Below are 18,487 nucleotides of genomic sequence, written 5' to 3' on the forward strand. Positions count from 1 at the left end.
TAGCATCAATATTTCAAGCTCGCTTGCAGGAAGTATTAATGATAGGTTAGGGATATATGCCTGGACAAGGAAATTGCTGTAGATTCCTGTCAGCTGGGGGGTGGGCAGAGCAAGAGGTCACTACTGGGTCTCTGGCCACGTATCCCAACAGCAGCAGAATCCCATTGCTAAGATTCACAGCAACAAAGGAGGAAAGGGGCAGGCTGCAGAGAGAAAGTAAGCAAGCAGGGTAGCCAATGACTGGATCAGTCAATTGGTAAAGGAAATTAGGAGCAAGCTCTCAGCTGGATGGAGTGGCCCGTTGGTGCTTGGCATTACCTTAAACATGCGGGCTTAAGTTGCTCACTTTGACATTGAAAGGAGGTAGGGAGTCATGTAGGGATGTCAGTGGCGCTGTGGGTTAAACCACAGAGCCTGGGCTTGCCGATCAGAAGGTTGGCGGTTCAAATCCCTGCGACGGGGTGAGCTCGGTCCCTGCTCCTGCCAATCTAGCAGTTTGAAGGCACGTCAAAGTGCTAGTAGATAAATAGGTACCACTCCGGTGGGAAGGTAAACGGCGTTTCCGTGCGCTGCTCTGGTTCGCCAGAAGCGGCTTAGTCATGCTGGCCACATGACCTGGAAGCTGTACGCCGGCTCCCTCAGCCAGTAAAGCGAGATGAGCGCCACAACCCCAGAGTCGGCCACGACTGGACCTAATGGTCAGGGGTCCCTTTACCTTGACCTAGGGAGTCATGTGGCTCAAGGCTGGCTTTCCATGGAGAATGACCTTCCCCAGCCCAAAAATGGAAAATGAGTGATGTTCCAACTAAAGAAGAATGGCAACATAAGCTGATGGAATATTCACTGCTTGCGGACTTAACATATAGAACAAGAGAACAAGAAGAGCATATGTTTAGAGAAGATTGGAAAGTGTTTATTGAATATAAGGGGGGGAATTGTGTACACTTAAAAACGTGGGCAGCATTAAGTGAAATTCAGCAGTGTAAATAAGTTTTGATGGATGTAATAATGGAATACTGAGTGGTTTAGTTTATGTAAAACATGCAGGGATTTTATGATATGCAAAATGAACCATGGAAAGAGAAGAAGGGAAGTCACTGATATTTTAAGGGTGTTTAAACAAGTATTCTAAATTGTGAAACAGAAAATGTAATAAAAATTATATGCAGTATATAAAAAAGAGAACGATGTGCCCCCAATAGCTGTCAGAAGGTGAGGCTTGGCAAAAACCTGGCGCTGGGCCCAAATAAAGAGCAAGAGAAGGACCCACACCAGGGCCCCACACAGCTGCTTTCTCTTCCAATTTAAGTGGCAAGTTTAACACAGGCAAAGCCACACTGGGCCAGGCCAGTGGCCCATATATTCCAGCATCCTGTTCTCCTGGTGGCTGACCAGAAGGCCACAAAGAACAGGATGTGAGCACAACAGCACCCTCCCCATATCTGTGTCGTTTGGCCCTAGCTTGGAGGACAAGTGGGCAGAGGGTGAGCTTTGTATATAGGAGACCCAAGTTCCAATCTCTCTCTAACGATGACTTTACTGGGGATTGTTTTACAGTTCTGCTTCCCCTGTAGAGGCACCCCCATCACCATTAGCTAACAGAAGAGGTCCTCGAATTCTGATGTTGACTCTTGCTTGATGGGTGAAGGATACAGAGGGTCGTGTATGTATAAAAACTAGCCTACTGTACAAAAGGTAAAAATTACATTAGTGACTAGGGCTGGGCGATATCTGGTTTTCAACATTGTGATATATCACCAGCTAAACATTCTGGTGGTGCTGTGGGTTAAACCACAGAGCCTAGGACTTGCTGATCAGAAGGTCAGCGGTTCGAATCCCCGCGACGGGGTGCGCTCCCGTTGCTCGGTCCCTGCTCCTGCCAACCTAGCAGTTCGAAAGCACGTCAAAGTGCAAGTAGATAAATAGGTACCGCTCCTGCGGGAAGGTAAACAGCGTTTCTGTGCACTGCTCTGATTCGCCAGAAGCGGCTTAGTCATGCTGGCCACATGACCCGGAAGCTGTCTGCGGACAAACCCGGCTCCCTTGGCCAATAAAGCGAGATGAGCACTGCAACCCCAGAGACGGTCACGACTGGACCTAATGGTCAGGGGTCCCTTTACCTTTTAAACATTGTGATATGCTGATCTATCACAATGCCTGAAGTAAGTATGGAGCTATGTAGAGGCAACTGGCCGGCTTCACAGTTTTCCTCACATTGTGATTTTTGCATAACCCACCCACCATGATTTGTGATTTACTGCCTGGTCAAAAATGGTGAAACCATTATCACGATGTGGACTTCAAATCAGTTTTGGAGGATAATCAGTCTGTCACCTAGCCCTGTTAAGTGACCCCCCACCTACTTTTGCCCCTGCCCACCACTGCCATGTGGCCCTCAAAAGGTTCACTAGAAGGGAATGTGGCCCTTAGGCTGAGGAAAAGTGTCCCCACCCCTGATCTAGCACAGTAACAATAAGCAAGAGAATGAAACAGAAAGATAAGCAAAATTAGAAGAATGTTTCAAAGTTTACGTCAGACCTTTGAGTGGCACAAAACTATTGGGAAGAAAAGCAGCTTTGAATAATTCAATTATGTCCCTATTGTTACAGTCGTGGGCCTCTGCAGAATTATTAAAAATCCAGCCTTCTATTTTCAGTCATTTAAGCAGGAAGATGAGACAAGACAGGAGAAGATTTAAAAAGAGGTAAAGGAAATAGGGATGAGTATATGTGCAAGGAGTTAAGAGTGACGGTTCATGGCAGGTGCTGCTATGCTCAAAGCACACCAGAAAGTAACAGGTTAAAAAACACATTGAGTTTTCATGAAATCCTCACGAAACTATACAGCATGGTAGCACTGCAAAGCCTTTTTTCTTGTGTATAGATACCAGGTAAAGTTAATGGTAAAGGTACCCCTGACCGTTAGGTCCAGTCACGGACGATTCTGGGGTTGCACGCTCATCTTGCTTTACAGGCTGAGGGAGCCAGCATGACTAAGCCACTTCTGGCGAACCAGAGCAGCGCACGGAAATGCTGTTTACCTTCCCGCCAGAGAATTACCTATTTATCTACTTGCACTTTGACGTGCTTTTGAACTGCTAGGTGGGCAGGAATAGGGACCGAACAACGGGAGCTCAGCCCATCACGGGGATTCAAACCACTGACCTTCTGATCAGCAAGCCCTAGGCTCAGTGGTTTTAGACCACAGTTGGCTGTGGCTTCCCATCATGCCTACCACAATGCAACATGTAATATAATACAAATTCCCAGTCTGGATCCTGGGCACTCCTTGCACCTTAAGTTCATCAAGTGTATGCCCCTGTTGTCTGAGGCTCAGAGGATGGACCTGATATCCAGGGCTTTCTCCATAATGGTACCTTTCTCTTGGAAACTCCTTACCAAAGGAAACCCGTCATAGAAGTTTGCTCCTTAATTTTAGCCACTGTTTTAGGAAGGCCATTGGCAAGGATATTGTGAAGGGGTGGCACATCTGTCACTCTACATGCAAGTTTTGCACCGTTTCCCAATGTTCTGTGCAAAGAAAGCCTAACACATGAACCAGCTCAAAGCAGCCTTAGGAAAATCACCATTACTCAACAGAGCCTGCTTTCTATTGCTTTGTGCTCTACACAATGCATTTGTCCTGGAGACTGATCCCTATTCTAAGTCTGCATTGCAACTTTGCTCAGGCCATGTGGACACTCATCTTCAAACCACCACAAGCCCTTTTCATGCGATCCTGTCGTTCCCACATAATTTCTTCATTGTTGCCGGTGGGGAACCTTCAGCCCATGGCGAAGTCTCGGGCTACAAGGGGTTCCAATTTGACCTGCTCAGCCATTTTTGTGAAAGCACCCAGCTGTCAATCAGGTGACACCATCCAGATGGCAGCTGATGGCTCGGTTCAATGGGTACAGCCAACCCCTGCAGAAAGCACTATCGAACCCATCAATCCTGCTTGGTTCAGCTGCTCATGCCAGTTTCCCAGAGGCAACTGGAGCGCACAGCCAATCCCTACAGAAAGCATGATGAACATGAACACACACACACACCCCTCACACATCAGCTGATATGTGGGATGGTTCAATCCTCAGTGTTTGCTAATCACAAATAAAGCAAACATGCTGTGCAGGGGCTGCTAACACTGTCTCTTCCAGATGTTGCTGGACTCCAACTCCCATCAGCCCCGGTCAGCAAGGGATGATGGGAGCTGGGAGTCCAACGGCAGAGCGCACCATGTTATAAAGCCAAGTCTTGTTCTGAGCAGTGGGAAAGGGGCAGCAGGGTAACCGAGTAGCCATTCTCCATCGTTCTGCCCAGACACTGAGGTCCAGTGCTGAGGGCCTTCTGGCGGTTCCCTCGCTATGAGAAGCCAAGTTACAGGGAGCCAGGCAGAGGGCCTTCTTGGTAGTGGCACCCGCCCTGTGGAACGCCCTCCCACCAGATGTCAAAGAGAAAAATAACTACCAGACTTTTAGAAGACATCTGAAGGCAGCCCTGTTTAGGGAAGCTTTTAATGTTTAAAAGGTTATTGTATTTTAGTGTTCTGTTGGAAGCCGCCCAGAGTGGCTGGGGAAACCCAGCCAGATGGGCGGAGTATAAATAAAAAAATATTATTATTATTGCCTTGATCTCATGGGATGCTGCTCTCTTGGCTGCCAGAAAGTGATGCTGGCGATCTAGCAAAGAATATGGGCAACAAAGGACTCCTCTCACTAGGTGATTTAAACAGTGCACACACACACACCCACACCCGGGGGGAGAGGGCTCCCTCCGTGCAATTGCTTATTTCTACACCCTCCCAGGTTCTAGGGCTAGATATTTTTTTTAAAGGACTATAAAAGAGAAAAATGGACCGTCCCCACCCCCAGGTGGTGCAGCTGCTATGTGCCACTGTGCTCACAGCCGGGGTTGACTGAAGCACAATGCAGAATCAAATTGGAGGATCGGGGGGGGGGGGGACACAGACAGAGTTCCTAAATTGGGTCACTGTATCCAACAAAGGGAAAACAGGAGGGGGGTCTGGCTTTCCTCCTTAATCCGCTGCACACTTAGCTTGCCTGCCCTCCTTGCAACCCAGCCACCCCTCTCCACAGAACCATGGCTGCAGCTCAGGGCATGCTTAAGCAAGGCAGGAAGCAGAAGGCTGGGGTGGCCATTTGGAGGGTGTAATTAACTGAGACTGGGGGGGCGGGGGAGAGAGAGAAGGGCAGCAAGGCTGCAGGAAGCCGTACACAAGGAGTGGGTTGTGGCTCTGAAGTCACAGGAGAGACACGTCTCCCGTTGTTTTAGGAAGGGGGAGGGACCATTAGGTCTAGTCACGGATGACTCTGGGGTTGCGGCGCTCATCTTGCTTTAGTGGCCGAGGAAGCCAGTCTTTGTCCACAGGCAGCTTACAGGTCATGTGGCCAGCAAACCAGAGCAGCGCACGGAAACGCCGTTTACCTTCCCGCCAGAGCGGTACCTATTTATAAACTTGCACTTTGACGTGCTTTCAAACTGCTAGGTTGGCAGGAGCAGGGACCGAGCAACGGGAGCTCACCCCGTTGCAGGGATTCGAACCGCCAACCTTCTGATCAGCAAGTCCTAGGCTCTGTGGTTTAACCCACATATGTATGTATAATTTTTATTACGTTTTTCATTTCTACATCTGAAAATAATCATTTTACATACTGTTAAATATCCAACGACTTCCCCCCTTCTCTTTCCTTGTTTCGTTTTCTTAATCTTTCATTCCTGCATATTTTGCTATAACTATATTAGTCAGTTATCCACTTTTACATCACTCGGGCGTTAATTACACTGTTAACTTTATCTTAATGCTGCCAGCTATTTTCCATATACTCAATAAATATTTTCCACTCTTCTTTCAATGTGTGTTCTTCTTGCTCTTTTATTCTATATGTTAAACCTGCAAGATCTGCATATTCTGCCTTCTTAAGTTGACAGTCCTCTTTGCCTGGGACCTCCCTCACTTTCCATTTTGGGGCTAACAAAACTCGGGCCGCCGTTGTTGCATAAATTTTGTTGACACTTAAGAGATTTCAGTTGGGAGTATTCCCAACAAAAAGGACTCCAGTCTTTTGGGGAAAGGTATTTTTTAAAAAATTCAACTCATTATAGATCATTTCCCAATATTCTTTTACCTTTTTACAAGGCCAACAATATACGGAAAAACGTTCCCTTCATTTCTTTACATTTCCAACACATATCTGATTCTGCTCTGTACATCTTAGCCAACCTACTCGGAGTTAAATACCACCTGTGTATCAATTTCATATAATTCTCCGGTCAGCTATTACTATCCACTGCCTGCGATCAATGACCAGGCCAGGCCAAATGTAAGGAAAGGGCGGTTAACTTGACTCACAACAGCAAATTCAGATCTTCAGCGTGAGAAGTACTATTTCACAGAACACTCGCTTTTCAATTAGTTCTAACCAGGCCATAGGGAACAGGAAATAAAGATTTCTCCCTTTCCCCCAAACATATATGGATCTGAGCTTTAAAATAACAACAACAGCCATGTAATCAGCAGGCAGTGGCTGTCGATGGGGAAAATGTTAGTCTGTGATGCATTCATTACAATACGAAAGGGCCATCAATTGTTCATCTAAATCAATTCTCCGCTGTATGATTATTACCATGTGATAACCACATTGCTTGGCTTCTCTTGATTTTAGATGACGTAGGACCTTCTGGTATAATGGGGTCTGTTTCACACTACAGGAAAAATACTGGGTATTAGAAAAAGGAGAATGCAGAGAAGCAGAACAAATTCTCTGCATCTGTTTCCACTGTGGAAGAAGTAGGGCAGATTCTGATGCCTGAACTAAGTTTCATAGGTAAGGAGTCAGAGGAACTGAGATAAACAGTGGTGACAAGAGACAAGTTTGAGGTCTTATTGACAAGTTTAAAAGGTAAAGGGACCCTTAACCATTAGGTCCAGTCGTGACCGACTCTGGGGTTGCGGCGCTCATCTCGCTTTATTGGCCGTGGGAGCCGGCGTACAGCTTCCGGGTCATGTGGCCAGCATGACTAAGCCACCTCTGGTGAACCAGAGCAGCACCCGGAAATGCCGTTTACCTTCCCGCTGGAGCGGTACCTATTTATCTACTTGCACTTTGACATGCTTTCAAACTGCTAGGTTGGCAGGAGCAGGGACCGAGCAACGGGAGCTCACCCCGTCGCGGGGATTCGAACCGCTGACCTTCTGATTGGCAAGTCCTAGGCTCCGTGGTTTAACCCACAGCACCACCCGCGTCCCATTGACAAGTTTAAAAAGGACAAATCGCTAGCTCTGTATGTTCATAAAATAAGTGAAATTGCTGATCTTTTAACAGAAAGGTATAACTTGTCCCGAAGAACAATCTCCATAACCAAGGACAGGGAAATGATTAACATAACACCAATTGTGAAAAAGGGATGGAGGGAAATTTCAGGTTAGTTCGAGGAAGCATGGTAGAAGCATTATTAAAGGTAGAATTGCCGGGTGTATAGAAGAACAAGTCTTGCTGAGCAGAACCAGCATGGCTTCTGCAAGGGTAAGACTTTAAGGTGCTTCTAGGTGGATATTTATTGTGGGATGAGTGTTCCTCATGCATGCCAAGTTCTTGGAGTAGCCACACCATGTCATTAGCATCAAAATGACAGTCCCTATTCCTGTCCCTAACCCCCACCCCTTCATTTAATCCAGATTCACTCTTTCTGGGGGAAATCCAGTAAGTTTAAAAAACAAACAACTGGCGCCAGCAACCAGTTTGAGATATCTGAATGAACCAGTTATAATATTAAGCCCCCCTCTGAAAACACCCCAGCTAGCCTTTTAAAGTTCTTTCAGAGTGTCAAATGTGGGTGGGAGGAAGGTGTGTGAATACAGTAGCCCCTGTGTACTCAAGACTTTCAGTAAGCTTTCAATAAAGTCATAGTATCATAGTATTGAGGAACACGGGTGGAGCTGTGGGTTAAACCACAGAGCCTAGGACTTGCCGATCAGAAGGTCGGCGGTTTGAATCCCCACGATGTGGTGAGCTCCCGTTGCTCGGTCCCAGCTCCTGCCAACCTAGCAGCTCAAAAGCACATCAAAGTGCAAGTAGATAAATAGGTACCACTCCGGCGAAAAGGTAAACGGCGTTTCCATGCGCTGCTCTGGTTCGCCAGAAGCGGCTTAGTCATGCTGGCCACATAACCCGGAAGCTGTATGCCGGCTCCCTCGGCCAATAAAGGGAGATGAGCGCCGCAACCCCAGAGTCGGCCACGACTGGACCTAATGATCGGAGGTCCCTTTACCTTTACCTTATCATAGCACTGTAAAGCTGGAAGGGACCAAAGGGTCATCTAGTCCAACCCCCTGCAAGGCAAGTCTCTTGCCAAAGACTCCTGAGTAGGCTTAGCAGTCATGGTATAAGAGAACAGGTCCTCTTTTGGATCAGTAATTGGGTAAAGAACAGGAAGCAAACAGTAAGAATAAACTGACATTTCCTACAATGGAAGGAGGTAAGAAATGTGTGTCTATGTCCCTCTGCTAAGCATTGAATGCTAGATGGTTCAGGATGGACAAAAGTACCTCTTCATACTGCACACAGTTAAACTATGGAATTCAAAATGTACTGATGGCCACCAACCGAGACGGCTTTACAAAGGGCTTAGCTGAATTCATGGAGGATTTCTTTATTTAACAAAAGGTATATGATCGCTTGATTGCAATAAAACCTCTAAGTGGCTGGCAAAAGAGTAAGACATTAAAATTATCCATAAAAGACAGTTAAAAACAGGATTTTAAATTAAAATAATATAAGGGGTATCAGTGGCAGCTATCTATGATGGCCACGTGTCACCTCCAGAGCCCGTACGTCTCTATATACAGTTGTACCTTGGTTGTTGAATGGCTTAGTTGCCGAACAAATTGGCTCCCAAGCGCCCCAAAACCAGAAGTGAGTGTTCCGGTTTGCGAACGTTTTTTGGAAGCTGGACGTCCATGGCTTCCGATTGAGTGCCTTTGTTTTTGAACCATTCTGGGAGTCGAATGGACTCCCAGAATGGGTTAAGTTTGACAACCAAGGTACCACTGTACTAGTTTTCTAGCTATCGCAAGGGGACAGGAGGGCAGTTGCACTCCGATCTTGCTTGCCCCTGTGAGATGCTGGGCTTTTGGTCTGATCCAGCACAGCTCTTACGGGTCATTTCCACCGCTCTTCTGCATATTAGCTTTCTTTCTGAAGATCAGCATACCTGCACATTCCCACACAACTCCTTCTGTCCATCGAGTGCCAAACGGCATTCATCCTCTTTCCTCCCGCTGGTGAGCTGGAAGCCCCCAAACCTCACAGCCCTCCTCTGATCCCATTACTGCATGCAACAGTGTCTCTTCCCTGAAAAGGTGTGCTGGGGACTCATCTGCCAGCTCAGGCCAGGAACATACCATTGGCTCGGCCGGCTATTGTAATCGGCAATTTCACGGCTGGCTAATTCCCTTTGCTGCTGCCTTGCTTACACTCACTTGCGCGCACACACTCTCTCTCTCACTCTCTCGCGCACACAAAACTCACCCGCAGAGCTGCAGGGCTGCCGATAGCACATGGGATGTGGGAGGCAACAGTGGAAACATTTCAGGGGCTCGCAGCATGGCGCATAGACCTGCTGGCTCTGTTCAGTTCCGCTCCTCACCTCAAACTACCTGCTGCTGTTGCCGCCACACGTAGGGTGAAAAGGAGCTTGATCTATAAGGCCTATCTAGACTGCTGATGAAGCTCTGGAGAATCTGATTTGCATGGGGAAGGTACCAATTTCCATCCCTTGCCTCTCCAAGTTGGCTCAGTAAAGGCCCTCCTTTCTGCACCCACTTAAGCGATACCACTCTCACTCCCTGGGCAATAGGGTGGCTAGGATCAGGCCAAGAAAGAAAGGGTGGGACAGCAAGCAGAGGCTGCTCCCTGCCACTGTTATAAAATTTTAGGGTGCAGACACATAGCAGAAAAACAACCCTTCAGAATTTAGGAAAAGTTCCCTGAGAAAATCACACTTTATTTTAGCACACAGAACAATCCCAAATGCTATCTTGGCTCTCCAAATGACTCTTAAATATTCCCTCTGCAGAAGGAAATCTCTCGGGGAAACCTTTCCCAATCATTCTTCCGTTTACAAATCCTTCAATTCCTGTCTTAAAGGCATATTTTGTGTATGAATCGGGTAGGTCTGTGACCTGGATTCAAGAACTAAGGCATTTACCTGGAACGTCCAGGTAATTTTCAGTCAGCAAGCATTATCTTGACAAACAGGAGACAAGCCACACTCTCAAATTTCTGTTGTAGACCGCCTCTTTCTGTGAAACATGTATGACGCTTTTTCAGTGATCTCGGCTAAGGGGCTGGGCAATTTCAAAAGTTTTTGAAGGTTCTTGAACACCTTTGTTCTGGGTCCTCACCTCCTCGCAAAGGGTGGGGGTGGGGTCTCTATTGCAACAGGAAAATTAATATATTCCTTGCTTTCCTTCTACTGGTTCCTGCCTCCAGCCATTGTCCCCTGACCAGTCATGGACTTAGGGGACTCAGAGTCCTTTGGGGAGCTGGGCTGCAAAAGTGAACCCCATTTTTATTTTTTTACAACACCGCCATCACTTGCTGGCATGCCTAGCTGCTTCCAAAGAGCAGCTACAGAGCAGAAGCGCCCACCCGCAGAAGGGAGCCCAAACCCACCAATGGGTCCTCTTGCCAATTCTGGTGTTTGGGGTGTCTTGATGGCAGCTAGACATGGATTGGTATTAGTGCACCCTTTTGAGGTGCTGGATCTCGGCAGCTATGCAGTTTGCGCCAACTAAAATAAAATAATAATAATAATAATAATAATAATAATAATAATAATAAAAAATTTTATTTATATCCCGCCCTCCCCAGCCAAAGCCGGGCTCAGGGCAGCTAACAACAATAAAATAATACAACATTCTAAAATCATTTCATTATAAAATTAATTCAAATCAAATTGATGGCAACCATTGAGCTAGAGTTCTGTGAAGATTGCCAAAGGAGGGAATTAGGCTGTGCCCAGGCCAACGGCCTGGTGGAACAGCTCTGTCTTGCAGGCCCTGCGGAAAGATGTCAAGTCCCGCAGGGCCCTAGTCTCTTGTGACAGAGTGTTCCACCAGATCGGGGCCACGACCAAAAAGGCTCTGGTCGAGGCCAGCCTAACCTCCCTGTGGCCCAGGACCTCCAAGATGTTTTTGTTTGAAGACCGTAAGGTCCTCCAGGAGAGGCGGTCCCGTAGGTACGAGGCTCCTAGACCATATAGGGCTTTAAAGGTTAAAACCAGCACCTTGAACCTGATCCTGTACTCCACCGGGAGCCAATGCAGTTGGTATAGCACCAGGTGAATGTGATCTCGCAGCAAAGACTCCGTAAGGAGTCTTGCTGCGGCATTCTGCACCCGCTGGAGTTTCTGGGTCAGTCTCAAGGGCAGCCCCACATAGAGCGAGTTACAATAATAAAAGCCAGCCCTCTCTGCCAATCTCAGGCATAAAAGTTGCATGCTTCCTGCATAACTGAAGAGGGCTCAGGAACCTGAGCCACATGCAAGATCTAAGGTAGCTTTGCTGTGCTCAGTCCCAGTTCAAAACTGCCATGATGGCTCGTCAACTCCATGAATTAACGCCCCCAACAAGACGCCATTTTCCCATGCTACTAAAGCTCTCTCCAGATGTGACAACAACCACACTGCCAACAGCAGGAACACCAGAGCAATTTGGGCACTGGGCAGGGTGTCAGTCATGGCAGGAGGGGAAATTGCCATGTATGGATTCAGAGGCACAGGAATGCCTATTTTCCTTCCTTTCGTTTTGCTTCTCTTGCAGAGAAGAGGAGGATCAAAAAGTTATCTGTGGCCCACATGCCCTGACTGCTTGAAATCCTGCCCGGTTCCTCTTCTGGCTTCTGAAATTTCACTTGGCGTTGCACAAACACACAAACACGTGCACACAGCACTGCCAAGGCCATTAATTAATTAAATGTAGAAACAATACAGTAAATAAAAAAATCACTCTGCACCCAGACTTCTAAGGCACAGCTTTAAGACCCAGGGACATTTAAAAAATAAGTTCTCAGGATGCTGAAATCTGCGCCCAGCAAAATGACTCATTCCCTGCAATGAGTCTATTGTCTGCAAAGCTTCTGTTGACTCTCGTCGATGCAAGCCAGTTTTCCACTTGAATGGTGTAACTGCAGAACAAATAAACACCGTTCTCCCTAGGATGGCACAGAGTTCTGTGGCATTCTTTAAGCGAGCACTGTGCTTTGGGTGTGTGGGGTGTGAGAAAGTTGATCAGGAACTACCAGCGATTTGCAGTAGATTTGCAAGGGTTTCCATCTCTCAACTGTTTCACAACAGCAACAGGAAGACAACCAATGCCACCTATATTTGGCTGCTGAAATAGATGCTTTTTTCTGTGCAGCCTGAGCAGGAGCAATGGCCGTAGCTTGTCTTCACTCACCCCACCCCACTGCCCTGCTCACAGTTGTGAAGAATATTCTTATGTTATGAATGGCTTGACTGTGTCACCATTAAGAAAAAGAGGTCGGAATAGGCCAATAGATATACAGACGGTCCCTGGATAAATTGACTTTTCTTCTTTAAGTTCTCAAAGTTCTTAACCTAGCTCAAAGGTTGTCATCTGAACCAGCCAGATGTTTAACTGATAATCACACCCATCATTTGAAAAATCAGACCTTAGAGCTGTCTTGCCCCAAAATGGCAGCTAGACATTCCATTTGGGAGACACGGGTGGCGCTGTGGGTTAAACCACAGAACCTAGGGCTTGCTGATCAGAAGGTCGGCGGTTCGAATCCCCGTGACAGTATGAGCTCCGGTGCCTTGGTCCCTGCTCCTGCCAACCTAGCAGTTTGAAAACACGTCAAAGTGCAAGTAGATAAATAGGTACCGCTCCTGCGGGAAGGTAAACGGTGTTTCCGTGCACTGCTCTGGTTCGCCAGAAGGGGCTTAGTCATTCTGGCCACATGACCTGGAAGCTGTACGCCGGCTCCCTCGGCCAGTAAAGCGAGATGAGCGCCGCAACCCCAGAGTTGGTCACGACTGGACCTAATGGTCAGGGGTCCCTTTACCTTTAGTTTAAGGAGCCATTTAGTGCCTACCTTATAGATCTGAGTTTCTAACACTGCCCACTCCCCCATCGTACTGATACAGGTTGGACGACAACCGCAGCACAGCAATAATGTGGGGCTGTGGGGCAGGTTAGCCGCAGATGCTGAAGGTTCCCTCTCCCCCTGTTGTGTGCTTTTTCAACAGCAACTACACCATAGTGACAGCGCAGAATCAGACCACTGTTTTTGGACCACTCCACAGCAACTCCTCACCAAGACTTTGAGTAGCGGTATGCATACAACTTTAAGGCTTGTCAGTCCCTCAGGCAAAGAACTGTCACTTCAATGTTCTGTACAACTTCTGGCAAACTGTTGGCACTAAATACATGTTAAACGGTAGTAAAGCAAGCCCTCATGCAGAGGTTGTAGTTATGTCCTCCAAGCAACAGTAGAAGCTGTGGGTCGGCCATTTTGGTTCTCTGGAGAGGAAAAGCCAAGAAGTTTTCGGAGCCCTGTTCTTAAGGCAATTCTGACTTTTTGCCCACAACATCCACCCCCAATTGTCTTTCGATCTGCAAACGGAATGACATACCCTCCAACATCTCTCTGATGAAAATAGGGATGTCCCATTCCACAATGATAATTTTACTATTTATACCCCACCCGTCTTACTAGGTTGCCCCAGCCACTCTGGGCAGCTACCAACATATATAAAAACATAATAAAACATTGAAAAACTTCCCTATACAAGATTATCTTCAGACGGCTTGGGGGCAGATAACTCCATACCCTCCAACATTTCTCCAGTGGAAATAAGGACATCCTAAGGAAAAGTGGGACATTCCAGGATCAAATCAGACACCGGGACAGCTTCTCTAAATCAGGGGCGCCCCTGGAAAACAGGGACACTTGGAGGGTCTGGAATTACCAGCCACTGGACTAAAAGAAAATAAAACAGAAGATTTGGATTTAAGCTGCCAGAGTGCCACTTGACTAGGTAAGGTAAAGGGACCCCTGACTGTTAGGTCCAGTTGCGGCGCTCATCTCACTTTACTGGCCAAGGGAGCTGGCGTACAGCCAGAATGACTAAGCCGCTTCTGGTGAACCAGAGCAGTGCACGGAAACATTGTTTACCTTCCCGCCGGAGCGGTACCTATTTATCTACTTGCACTTTGTGCTTTCTGAACTGCTAGGTTAGCAGGAGCTGGGACCAAGCAATGGGAGCTCACCCCGTTGCGGGGATTCGAACCGCCAACCTTCTGATCGGCAAGTCCTAGGCTCTGTGGTTTAACCCACAGCGTCACCCACGTCCCTGTCACCTGACTGCTTGGCCTAAAATCCAAATATTCCACTGGCTTGTGGATTAACTGGGTTTCAACCCTCCCTGGGAATGGGTTTTTATTTTCCCTGCTGCTGCCCCTTTGCGACCACTTATTTCTACGCCACCATCTGGATAAAAATCCACTTCCTGGCTGAAAGAGCCACGTCTCATCCCAAGATGGCTAGGGACATGGGAAGCTGCCATTGCATTCGGTACTGTCTACACTGATCAGCTGTGGCTCTCCAGGGTTTCAGACATGGGTAATTCTTCCCTGGGTCCAGGGAAGCTTGGACCCAGAATCTTGTACCACCGAGCTACATCCTTTTCCCAAATACACAAATACCAAATACACCAATGCATAATTTGAGCTAATCATTTGCAGGCATAGTGATGTTATGAATATACAGGAAGAGGAAGGAGAATTGACATTGCACATCTTCTCAGTATTTACCCTGAGACACTGTGGTACTCAGCTTCACAACAAAACTATGGAAATAAGCGCATTGGTCCATTGATCCTTTTGTAAGCACTTCTTGGGCTTGAATGCTGGAAAAAGATTTTGTATTTATTGTTGCACAATGTTTTATTGATTTTTTATTTTTTGGAAAAAATATTGTGAGCCACTTCCTGATGAAAGGAATGTGGGACATGAATTATTAAAAATAAAAATAAAATTTAATACATTCAACTCCAGGTTGGGCAAAAGCCTTTGGAGTGGCAGTGGGACATTAATATGTATTCATTTCATCATTATTAATATTCCCTCAATTAACACTTGCCTCCAGGCGTCCCCTAACTCAGTTGCTCAGCACTGCCAGCTTGCAGAACAAGTTCAGCCAGGACTGCTCCAGGAGGAAAAGGTGAATGCATAGGTCTTCCCCATAAGCAATGAAATTGTGGGCTCTGGCAATGCAAAGCAGGAAGTGACATCAGAACGATGGGACAGAGAGAGCCTTAAAACCCTCGTCTGGATTCCTCAAGGGCTAATCTTTCATCATCTTAAAAAGTAGAGACATCACCTTGCCAACAAAGGTCCGTATAGTAAAAGCTATGGTTTTCCCAGTAGTGATGTATGGAAGTGAGAGCTGGACCATAAAGAAGGCTGATCGCCGAAGAATTGATGCTTTTGAATTCTGATGCTGGAGGAGACTCTTGAGAGTCCCATGGACTGCAAGAAGATCAAACCTCTCCATTCTGAAGGAAATCAGCCCTGAGCGCTCACTGGAAGGACAGATCCTGAAGCTGAGGCTCCAATACTTTGGCCACCTCATGAGAAGAGAAGACTCCCTGGAAAAGACCCTGATGTTGGGAAAGATGGAAGGCACAAGGAGAAGGGGATGACAGAGGACGAGATGGTTGGATAGTGTTCTCGAAGCTACCAGCATGAGTTTGACCAAGCTGCGGGAGGCAGTGGAAGACAGGAGTGCCTGGCGTGCTCTGGTCCATGGGGTCATGAAGAGTCGGACATGACTAAACAACAACAGCAACAACAAAACAGTTTCTAATATTGCTCTACTCCACTGGCGGCATCCCAGAAATGCGGGTGCTGGTTACATGGCACTCTGCACATGCTCAAAGGCATGGCCTCCTTTTTCCGAGGTGGAACCCAGGCAGCCAGAATGTACACTGATTCCGCTTTAGCCTTGCCTGCTGATTGGCTAGCCAAACCTCCCACAGGGGCAGCTCTGCGTGGGATGGAAAACGTTTTGCCTGCTGCCCCGAAGCCAGGATGGTAAGTCAAGCCTACAATTAAAGTGACATCTCAGTGTGCATTGTGCCTCACCAATGACTCATTCCTCCGCTGGATGCCACTCCCTGCAAAGCTTCTGGGGACTGTAGCCTATGGAAGCCGGTGAACGGAGGAAAAGGCCTCCCTTTGGCCACACAGCTGCTCTGCACATCGCCGGCTGGGCCAAAATGCCTAGATCCAAGTCCTACCCTCCGCCAACAAGCCTCAAACAGCAGAAAAAAGTTATTTGAGTAGCCTGCATGAAATAATATTAATTTAAAAAACTGCAAAGCAATTGGGAGGATGGAATGATGGGTGCACACTTGTGCGAGTTGGATAACGTAAACATTTAAATATTTCAACAGTGTTTGAAAAGGAAAGCATAGCATCGTGTGAGCTTTTACATTTTTTATTTATTCGTTGTAAAACGAATCCCTTAGGCATTGTATATCGACCCCCCCCCCAAAAAAAGCAGAATAAAAATGTAACCATAAAGCCATACTTCCATAAAAGCACAATAAACTTGAGAAGCAACCACATTAAAAAACCAACAGCAGCAGCAGCAACACAACATATGATGAACAGCGCAAAACTAAAAAAAGCCACCAGACACTAAAACCACCAACCACACCAAAGGGACTTAAAGGCAGATTGTAGAAGGCCTGGACAACAACCAACAAGTCTTAACTTGATGCTGCAAAGATAGCAATGCAGGCACCAGGCGAGTTTCCTTAGGGAGAGCATTCCGAAACTGGGATCCCACCTATTAAAGAGGCCCCGAATTACCAGCATAGAAGGTTACTTCCATTTCAGCCTTCAGTCTGCGGTGGAAGCATCTTAATATTCCTTACCAATAATTTGTGCATCACAGTAAAGCAACAGGTCATGATTGAAGACGGCAACCTGGGCAACTCTGCTCCATCCCTCGAGTGCACAGAGGAAGCAAACCACAGTCCTTGACTAACTGTCCTGTCCAAACCATAGCTGTCAATGTTTCCCTTTTTTTTCAGGGAAATTCCCTTATTCCGAATAGGATTCCTCGCAAGAAAAGGGAAAAGTTGACAGCTATGTGTCCAAACTTGTGGTTTCTTTCACTGCAACAAGCCCCGACTACAGATCATGGTTTGCTTGTCATGTGACAGTAAATTCCATACACTAATTACCACTATCGAGAAGTATCTGTAGGCATTAAGTTGCTCGGTGTCTAATTGGCTCTGCAAAATGGCAGCAGTAGAAAGCTTGCTGACATCTCCCACCTAACTGCTTGGCACTCTGAAGATTCGATTCTGTCACCCAAACATCCAAAACATTGTTTCAACCCATCCCTACTTCCAAAAAGCAGAGCCCATGAGTCCTGAAAGTTGGCTTTTTGTTGCATTCCAGAGAGACGTTTCTCTTCTATATGCACTACAGAAGAAAACATCAGACACTAAATCCAGACTTCCAAGGCCCAGCTGGAATCTCTGTTTATATGTGAGGCTGATGAGTTAGGAGGAAAATGACAGTCGACTCTATATTGGTAACGGGTAGCCCAGGTGTGGGAAATCTTTGTCCCTGAACTACAACACCCATCATCCCCAGCAAGCATGACCGACAACCACTGAGTCCCCACACTTGGGGTTAGCCACCAGAACAAGGATGTGGTCTTGGTCTACATGCCTATATGTTTCCTAGACCTTTCTGCAAAAGTGCAGAATACAAGTGCAATAAATAAATAAATGGATCCAATGATGTTCCTTGTTGCCATCATGGTTTGCAGCGATTCATGGTTCTGATTTCTAGCCTAAACCCATAATCCAGTCAGGCATGCTTAGAGGGCTGGATTTATGATCTAAATCTATTTGCTATCCATTTTGGGGTGTGTTATATCTTGTACTCACAGCTTTCTTGCCCCTTTTGATCTATCTGTAGAAAATGCTCTTACGCATCCTCTCTCAGACACAACATATTCACATTTAATCTTTCCTCGCGAGGGAAATTGTTTGTTCCTCTAATCGTTCTTGTCGCTCTTCTCCAAAACTCTTCCGACTCAAAGTGAGGGGCCTGAAGAAAACAACACTTCCCGAGGCCAAGCTGGGAGACATGGGTTCAAATCATTCAGACCTTAACTACTGCAGGATAATGTCAAATAGCTCAGAGCTGCTCATTTGGTAGAACATGAGACTCTTAATCGCAGTGCTGTGGGTCTGAGCCCCACTTTGGACAAAAGATTCCTGCATTGCAGAGAGCTGACCTAGATGATCCTTCTGGTCCCTTCCAGATCTATGATTAAATGATTCTAAGGTGGCAGACATTAGATCTTGCAGCTGGATAGGCACAGTGGAAACTACTGTCACTAAGGCCTGCCTGACCC

General features: G+C 46.8%; 1 protein-coding gene across 1 annotated transcript in view; it reads right to left on the reverse strand.

Moving 5' to 3' along the window:
- The window catches only part of MARCHF9 (membrane associated ring-CH-type finger 9), a 39,449-nt gene that overhangs the window by 14,451 nt on the left and 6,511 nt on the right, over positions 1-18,487 (reverse strand). The window lies entirely within an intron of this gene.

Source organism: Podarcis vaucheri, assembly GCF_965113315.1.
Source record: "Podarcis vaucheri genome assembly, chromosome: 2".
Classification (NCBI taxonomy): Eukaryota; Metazoa; Chordata; class Lepidosauria; order Squamata; family Lacertidae; genus Podarcis; species Podarcis vaucheri.